The sequence below is a fragment of the Oncorhynchus gorbuscha genome, unplaced genomic scaffold (assembly GCF_021184085.1).
Source record: "Oncorhynchus gorbuscha isolate QuinsamMale2020 ecotype Even-year unplaced genomic scaffold, OgorEven_v1.0 Un_scaffold_12435, whole genome shotgun sequence".
Lineage (NCBI taxonomy): Eukaryota > Metazoa > Chordata > Actinopteri > Salmoniformes > Salmonidae > Oncorhynchus > Oncorhynchus gorbuscha.
In genome coordinates this window covers 1-8,600 of record NW_025754792.1, presented here as the reverse complement: position 1 = coordinate 8,600, position 8,600 = coordinate 1, and the positions used below count along the sequence as shown (strand labels likewise).

The 8,600-nt window shown below is 45.1% G+C and overlaps 1 pseudogene; it reads right to left on the bottom strand.

Moving 5' to 3' along the window:
* Nucleotides 1–2,960: 2,960 nt before the first annotated feature.
* LOC124030534 lies at nt 2,961–8,223 on the bottom strand (annotated as a pseudogene).
* Nucleotides 8,224–8,600: the final 377 nt, after the last annotated feature.

The following is an 8,600-nucleotide window of genomic DNA, read 5'->3' as shown; positions in this document are numbered from 1 at the left end:
TTCAGTCCCCTGGGGCTCAGTCCCCTGGGGCTCAGTCCCCTGGGGCTCAGTCCCCTGGGGCTCAGTCACCTAGGGTTTAGTCCCCTGGGGCTCAGTCACCTGGGGTTCAGTCCCCTGGGGCTCAGTCACCTGGGGTTCAGTCCCCTGGGGCTCAGTCACCTAGGGTTCAGTCCCCTGGGGCTCAGTCACCTGGGGCTCAGTCCCCTGGGGCTCAGTCAGCTGGGGCTCAGTCCCCTGGGGCTCAGTCCCCTGGGGCTCAGTCCCCTAGGGTTCAGTCCCCGGGGGCTCAGTCCCCTGGGGTTCAGTCCCCTGGGGCTCAGTCAGCTGGGGCTCAGTCCCCTGGGGCTCAGTCCCCTGGGGCTCAGTCCCCTAGGGTTCAGTCCCCTGGGGCTCAGTCACCTAGGGTTCAGTCCCCTGGGGCTCAGTCACCTGGGGCTCAGTCCCCTGGGGCTCAGTCAGCTGGGGCTCAGTCCCCTGGGGCTCAGTCACCTAGGGTTCAGTCCCCTGGGGCTCAGTCACCTGGGGCTCAGTCACCTGGGGTCCAGAGAGGGGGAGAAGTCAGGCTTGTCTTTCACATGTCCCTGTTGCTATGCAGAATATCAGAAAGGGAAGAGAACAGGAGGGAACATTGTCTTCATATGTGAATGTGTCTTTACCTATTCTAAACCATGTGAATGTGTCTTTACCTATTCTCAACCATGTGAATGTGTCTTTACCTATTCTAAACCATGTGTCTTTACCTATTCTAAACCATGTGAATGTGTCTTTACCTATTCTAAACCATGTGAAGGGATGGTGTGATTAATGGGGAACCAGTTACTAGTTTCCACAATGTTTGTGTGCCAGTCACTCCCTCCTTTGGCCTTGGGGGATGTGTGTGGTAGTGTCTGGAGTTGACAATTTGATTTATGCCATTGGTCGAGTTGCTGTTTTTGTGCTAGGAGTAACAGGAACAAGATAGGAACCTCGTCTTAGGGGCCAAACTGAATGATAATTTAAAGTGAATGCTATCTGGCTACAGGATACTCCTTTCTCATTTATAAAGTCTCACTTTGTGAACTGTTCCTAATATTGGTGGTTTGTTATGTCGATGGCCTTAATAATTAAATAAATTATAGTAATTGGTTAATTGAGAGAACTGAAAAGCAGCCGGACTGTGGTTCTAGAGGAGTAGAGCTGTGTATTCTACCAACTTGATGTGCTATAATGGGCCACTGTTCACTATTTTAATTTCTAGTGTAAAGTCTTGAGGTTATACCACGAGTACATTATATGGTTGACGCGTGTGTAAGTTGTTATCTGTGTGTCCATACTTTTATGTGTGTGTGTGTGTGTGTGTGTGTGTGTGTGTGTATCTTTGGGAACTTCTGTTGAAATACTGTACATTCTCAACTTTTATTGATCCAGGTTTGTTTCACTGAGAACTATAAATCTCTTTCCCATCCACACCTGACCAGGTATTGATCCAGGTTTGTCTCACTGAGAACTATAAATCTCTTTCCATCCACACCTGACCAGGTATTGATCCAGGTTTGTCTCACTGAGAACTATAAATCTCTTTCCCATCCACACCTGACCAGGTATTGATCCAGGTTTGTTTCACTGAGAACTATAAATCTCTTTCCCATCCACACCTGACCAGGTATTGATCCAGGTTTGTCTCACTGAGAACTATAAATCTCTTTCCATCCACACCTGACCTTTTTATATTCCATACAATTCCCTCCAAAACCACAAACAGACCAAAAGCCAGGACAGAAAAGCAGAACATTAAATAGGCTTTCTGCTAAATGTGGCAGAGGTACAGTGGCAGGAAAAGGTATGTGATCCCTTTGGAAATACCTGGATTTCTGCATAAATTGGTCATAACATTTGATCTGATCTTCATCTAAGTCACAACAATAGACAAACACAGCCTGCTTAAACTAATAACACACAGACAATTATACGTTTATGTCTTTATTGAACACACCGTGTAAACATTCACAGTGCAGGGTGGGAAAAGTATGTGAACCCTTGGATTTAATAACTGGTTGACCCTCCGTTTTCAGTGGTGGCGTATCAGACCTGCACAACGGTCAGGAGGAATTTTGGACCATTCCTCTTTACAAAACTGTTTCAGTTCAGCAATATTCTTGGGATGTCTGGTGTGAACTGCTGTCTTGAGGACATACCACAGCATCTCAATGGGATTGAGGTCAGGACTGACTGGGCCACTCCAGAAGGTCAGGACTCTGACTGGGCCACTCCAGAAGGTCAGGACTCTGACTGGGCCACTCCAGAAGGTGCATTGTCTTCTGTTGAAGCCATTCTGTTGTTGATTTACTTTTATATTTTGGGTCGTTGTCCTGTTGCATCACCCAACTTCTGTTGAGCGTCGATTGGCGGACAGACAGCTTTACATTCTCCTGCAAAATGTCTTGATAAACTTGGGAATTAATTTTTCCGTCGATGATAGCAAGCTGTCCAGGCCCTGAGGTAGCAAAGCAGTCCCAAACCATGATGACCATACTTTACAGTTGGGATGAGGGTTTGATGTTGGTGTGCTGTGCCTATTTGTTCTCCACACATAGTGTTGTGTGTTCCTTCCAAACAACTCAACTTTAGTTTCATCTGTCCACAGAATATGTTGCCAGTAGCGCTGTGGAACATCAAGTTGCACTTTAGCGAACTTCAGACGTGCAGCAATGTTTTTTTGGACAGCAGTGGCTTCTTCTGCTTCTCCCTCCCACCAACACCATTCTTGTTTAGTGTTTTACATATCATAGACTCTTCAACAGAGATGTTAGCATGTTCCAGAAATGTCTGTAAATCTTTAGCTGACACTCTAGGATTCTTCTTAGCTTCGTTGAGCATTCTGCGCTGTGCTCTCGTAGTCATCTTTGCAGGATGGCCACTCCTAAGGAGAGTAGCAACAGTGCTGAACTTTCTCCATTTATAGACCATGTCTTACCGTGGACTGATGAACATCAAGGCTTTTAGAGATACTTTTATAACACTTTACAGCTTTATGCAAGTCAACAATTCTTAATATTAGGTCTTCTGAGATCTCTTTTGTTCGAGGCTTGGTTCACATCAGGCAATGATCCTTGTGAATAGGGCAGGGCAGTTCTAACCAAATTCTCCAATCTCGTCTCATTGATTGGACTCCAGGTTAGCTGACTCCTGACTCCAATTAGCTTTAGGAGAAGTCATTAGTCTAGGGGTTCACGTACTTTTCCCAACCTACGCTGGGAAAGTTTAAATTATGTATTCAATATAGACAAGAAAAATACAATTATTTGCGTGTTATTTAGTTTAAGCACGCTGTGTCAGATCAAATTTGATGACCAATTTATGCAGAAATCCAGGTCATTCCAAGAGGTTCACATACTTTTTCTTGTCACTGTAGATGCTGTATATTGCATCATATGGTGTTTACAAAGAAATGTACATCAAATACAGAATAAATACACTCATGACGAGACAGTGACTTGTTCTTTTCTTGTGGAGAGGGACTACTTTTCTACGAGGAGTGCTCCTTTTCTTCTGCGCTGCGGCGGCCAAAGTCCATCCACCCGGTGTAGTCTCGGTTTTTATCAGGTGGTTAGCACTGAGACCGCTGGCTCTGCTCTTCACTGTTGAGTTCCCACTGATGTAACCTGGAGGGAGGAGCAAGGGAGGGGGGAGGAGGAGGGAGGAGCAAGGGAGGGAGGGAGGAGCAAGGGAGGGAGGAGGGAGGAGCAAGGGAGGGGGGGAGGGAGGAGAGCGAAGAAGGAGAGCTATAACACCATTTAAAAAAATATTTTACTGGTGTGATGGTAATATAGGACGAGGATGACACTGGTAACATCTGACTGGTGGTTTGACTGGCGTGTGATGGTAATATCCATGGTGTTAGTGTCACTGTGGAGCTTTTATCACTCCCTCACTACCTCACACACACTCTCTCACACACACACACACTGTCAGTGTAGGAGGTGTAACTGTCAAGCATGTTACATCTAGTCCTCTCACATGCTCCCTTTGAGCCAAGGCACTTCACAGATCTCAGAATGATCTCTCTCTCTCTGTGTGTGTGTGTGTGCGCGGTGCGTGCGTGCGTGTGTGTGTGTGTGTCAGAGGCCAGTGTTCTAAGCCCAACCCTCCATCTGGTTATAGAATTAATAACAGCTTTTACTAATGAGGTTCAGAGGCACAATTACACCGCTCCATCTCTCTCTCTCTCTCCATCTCTCTCTCCCTCCATCTCTTCTCTCTCTCTCTCTCTCTCTCTCTCTCTCTCTCTCTCTCTCTCTCTCTCTCTCTCTCTCTCTCTCTCTCCATCTCTCTCTCCCTCCATCTCTTCCTCTTCCTCTCTCTCTCTCTCTCTCTCTCTCTCTCTCCATATCTCTCTCTCTCCATCTCTCTCTCTCTCTCTCTCCATCTCTTTCTCCCTCCATCTCTTCCTCTCTCTCTCTCTCTCTCTCTCTCTCTCTCTCTCTCTCTCTCTCTCTCTCTCTCTCTCTCTCTCTCTCCATCTCTCTCTCCCTCCATCTCTTCCTCTTCCTCTCTCTCTCTCTCTCTCTCTCTCTCTCCATATCTCTCTCTCTCCATCTCTCTCTCTCTCTCTCTCCATCTCTTTCTCCCTCTCTCCCTCTCCATCTCTCCCTCTCTCCATCTCTCCCTCTCCCTCTCTCCATCTCTTCCTCTCTCTCTCCCTCTCTCTCTATCTCTCCCTCCATCTCTTTCAATGACCCGTCTTTATCTCTCCATCTCTCTTTTTTTCTGGCTTGCTTATCTCTCTCTCTCTTTTGTGCTCCATTTTTTATCTGACCTTTCACCCTCTTCACCATGTTTCTGTCTAATTTACATAGTAGAGGTATGTACGTGATAACAGACTATATGTATAGCTTGTGATGATTTCATGGTAAAAAAGTATAAACAGGAACTTTTTAAACATTAAAGTTGGAATCTCTGGCTTGTTGAGTTTGAGACTTGAACTCAGCACATCAATATTTATCTCACATGGACTTAGAACCATGGAGAGCTCGAGAGTAACGGCACCTCTTATCGAACACAGCTCTAATCGTAACTTCAGTAAGGTATAATTAAGTTATTGCCAGCTACTTTTTGTATTCCAATTCAAGAACATGCTATCTGAGAGCACCATAACATGCTATCTGAGAGCACCATAACATGCTATCTGAGAGCACCAGAACATGCTATCTGAGAGCACCATAACATGCTATCTGAGAGCACCATAACATGCTATCTGAGAGCACCATAACATGCTATCTGAGAGCACCAGAACATGCTATCTGAGAGCACCATAACATGCTATCTGAGAGCACCATAACATGCTATCTGAGAGCACCATAACATGCTATCTGAGAGCACCAGAACATGCTATCTGAGAGCACTCATAACATGCTATCTGAGAGCACCAGAACATGCTATCTGAGAGCACCATAACATGCTATCTGAGAGCACCATAACATGCTATCTGAGAGCACCATAACATGCTATCTGAGAGCACCATAACATGCTATCTGAGAGCACCATAACATGCTATCTGAGAGCACCATAACATGCTATCTGAGAGCACCATAACATGCGATCTGAGTGCACCAGAACATGCTATCTGAGAGCACCATAACATGCGATCTGAGTGCACCATAACATGCTATCTGAGAGCACCATAACATGCTATCTGAGAGCACCATAACATGCTATCTGAGAGCACCATAACATGCTATCTGAGAGCACCATAACATGCTATCTGAGAGCACCAGAACATGCTATCTGAGAGCACCAGAACATGCTATCTGAGAGCACCATAACATGCTATCTGAGAGCACCATAACATGCTATCTGAGAGCACCATAACATGCTATCTGAGAGCACCATAACATGCTATCTGAGAGCACCAGAACATGCTATCTGAGAGCATCCAGAACATGCTATCTGAGAGCACCATAACATGCTATCTGAGAGCACCATAACATGCTATCTGAGAGCACCATAACATGCTATCTGAGAGCACCATAACATGCTATCTGAGAGCACCATAACATGCTATCTGAGAGCACCAGAACATGCTATCTGAGAGCACCAGAACATGCTATCTGAGAGCACCATAACATGCTATCTGAGAGCACCATAACATGCTATCTGAGAGCACCATAACATGCTATCTGAGAGCACCATAACATGCTATCTGAGAGCACCATAACATGCTATCTGAGAGCACCATAACATGCTATCTGAGAGCACCATAACATGCTATCTGAGAGCACCATAACATGCTATCTGAGAGCACCATAACATGCTATCTGAGAGCAAGATCATCTCTAAACGGTTAACATTTTAGTCTTGCTGTCGGCACAGTCTGTCTTCAGTAGCCCCTTGCTACTGTCTGTCTGTTCTCTGTCTGTTCTCTGTCTGTTCTCTGTCTGTTCTCTCTGTATGTGTGTCTATAGAGATACTATCACTGACAAAGCAGATACATTTAAGAAGATAGAAGGACAGACCCGAAAATATATACCTGCTCACACATGTACAAACTACAGGTTTCTTTTCACAAACACCAGCCATCTGGATCAACAACTCACTCTCACTGTCATAGCAACCAGAGAAAGAGAGGTTCTAAAGGGACTTCAACTCACTGTCATAGCAACCAGAGAAAGAGAGGTTCTAAAGGGACTTCAACTCACTGTCATAGCAACCAGAGAAAGAGAGGTTCTAAAGGGACTTCAACTCACTGTCATAGCAACCAGAGAAAGAGAGGTTCTAAAGGGACTTCAACTCACTGTCATAGCAACCAGAGAAAGAGAGACAGGTTCTAAAGGAACTTCAACTCACTCTCACTGTCATAGCAACCAGAGAAAGAGAGGTTCTAAAGGGACTTCAACTCACTGTCATAGCAACCAGAGAAAGAGAGACAGGTTCTAAAGGAACTTCAACTCACTCTCACTGTCATAGCAACCAGAGAAATAGAGACAGGTTCTAAAGGAACTTCAACTCACTCTCACTGTCATAGCAACCAGAGAAATAGAGACAGGTTCTAAAGGGACTTCAACTCACTCTCGCTGTCATAGCAACCAGAGAAATAGAGACAGGTTCTAAAGGGACTTCAACTCACTCTCGCTGTCATAGCAACCAGAGAAATAGAGACAGGTTCTAAAGGGACTTCAACTCACTCTCGCTGTCTTAGCAACCAGAGAAATAGAGACAGGTTCTAAAGGGACTTCAACTCACTCTCGCTGTCATAGCAACCAGAGAAATAGAGACAGGTTCTAAAGGGACTTCAACTCACTCTCACTGTCTTAGCAACCAGAGAAATAGAGACAGGTTCTAAAGGGACTTCAACTCACTCTCGCTGTCATAGCAACCAGAGAAATAGAGACAGGTTCTAAAGGGACTTCAGAAAATGTTCACTTGAAGAGAACAATGTGAGCTCTTTCATCTCTCTACACACACACTCACACTCTCACTCACACTCTCGTCTTAGGTCTCTCTTTATGTAGTGTTGTGTTGTCTCTCTTGTCATGATGTGTGTTTTGTCCTATATTTTTATAGGACAAAATTGTATTATTAATATTTTTATTTTGAATCCCAGCCCCGTCCCCGCAGGAGGCCTTTTGGTTGGCCGTAATTTTTATTACATTTTTAAAAACTCACCTTTCTGTGAGGAGATGAGTCTAGCCAACAGTTCACTGAGCTTGGCTCTGGAGTTTCTGCCTTCTCCCATATATGGGTTGGTATTGACCAAAGGAGAGGAGTGAGTATGTCTGAGGTATGGCTCGGAGAGGAAGTGGGCTTTGGTTTCGAGACGTGCTATGAAAGGAAATACAAACCACCTTGTTAGCATTTGTCTTGGGTTGTTTTGACGGAACTAAATGACATAAAGAAAGAATGATAATATCATGAATTAAACCTTTTATTGCTATAGCGTCTTTCTAGAGCACATGATTTGCCATTAAAAAAGCGTAAACATTCATATCATCACGGTACCAGTTTCAACGAAAACGTATCCATTGTTTTTTATGTACCGGGAAAGACAAGTCAAGCGCCGCTCAGGTGTTTTAACGTCGATAGAAATGTATTCAACATCCGGATGTGGCACCTCTCCCTGTTCTTACCTTCAGAGGGAGGGGGCAGGGCAGGGCTGCCCTCTTGGAGGGGGGGAGAGAAGTGGGCGCGTCCTGAACAGCTAGTGCACAGGACCACCAGCAGAACACACATACACAACCCTGCAGTCATCTAGGGAGAGAGTGGAAGAGAGAGCGGGGAAGAGAAAGAGGGAGGGGGAGCGAGAAGGGAAGAGGGGAGAATTGCAAGATAAAGGTGGAAATGATTAAACTGCTTCTTTCTACTTTTTACTTTTTCTCTCTTTTCTTTCTCTCTCCTCTCTTTCTCTCTCTTTTCTTTCTCTCTCCTTTCTCCCTCTCTTTCTCTCTCTTTTCTTTCTCCCTCTCTTTCTCTCTCCTTTCTCCCTCTCTTTCTCTCTCCCTCTCTTTCTCTCTCCTTTCTCCCTCTCTTTCTCTCTCCTTTCTCCCTCTCTTTCTCTCTCCCTCTCTTTCTCTCTCTTTTCTTTCTCTCTCCTTTCTCCCTCTCTTTCTCTCTCCCTCTCTCTCTCT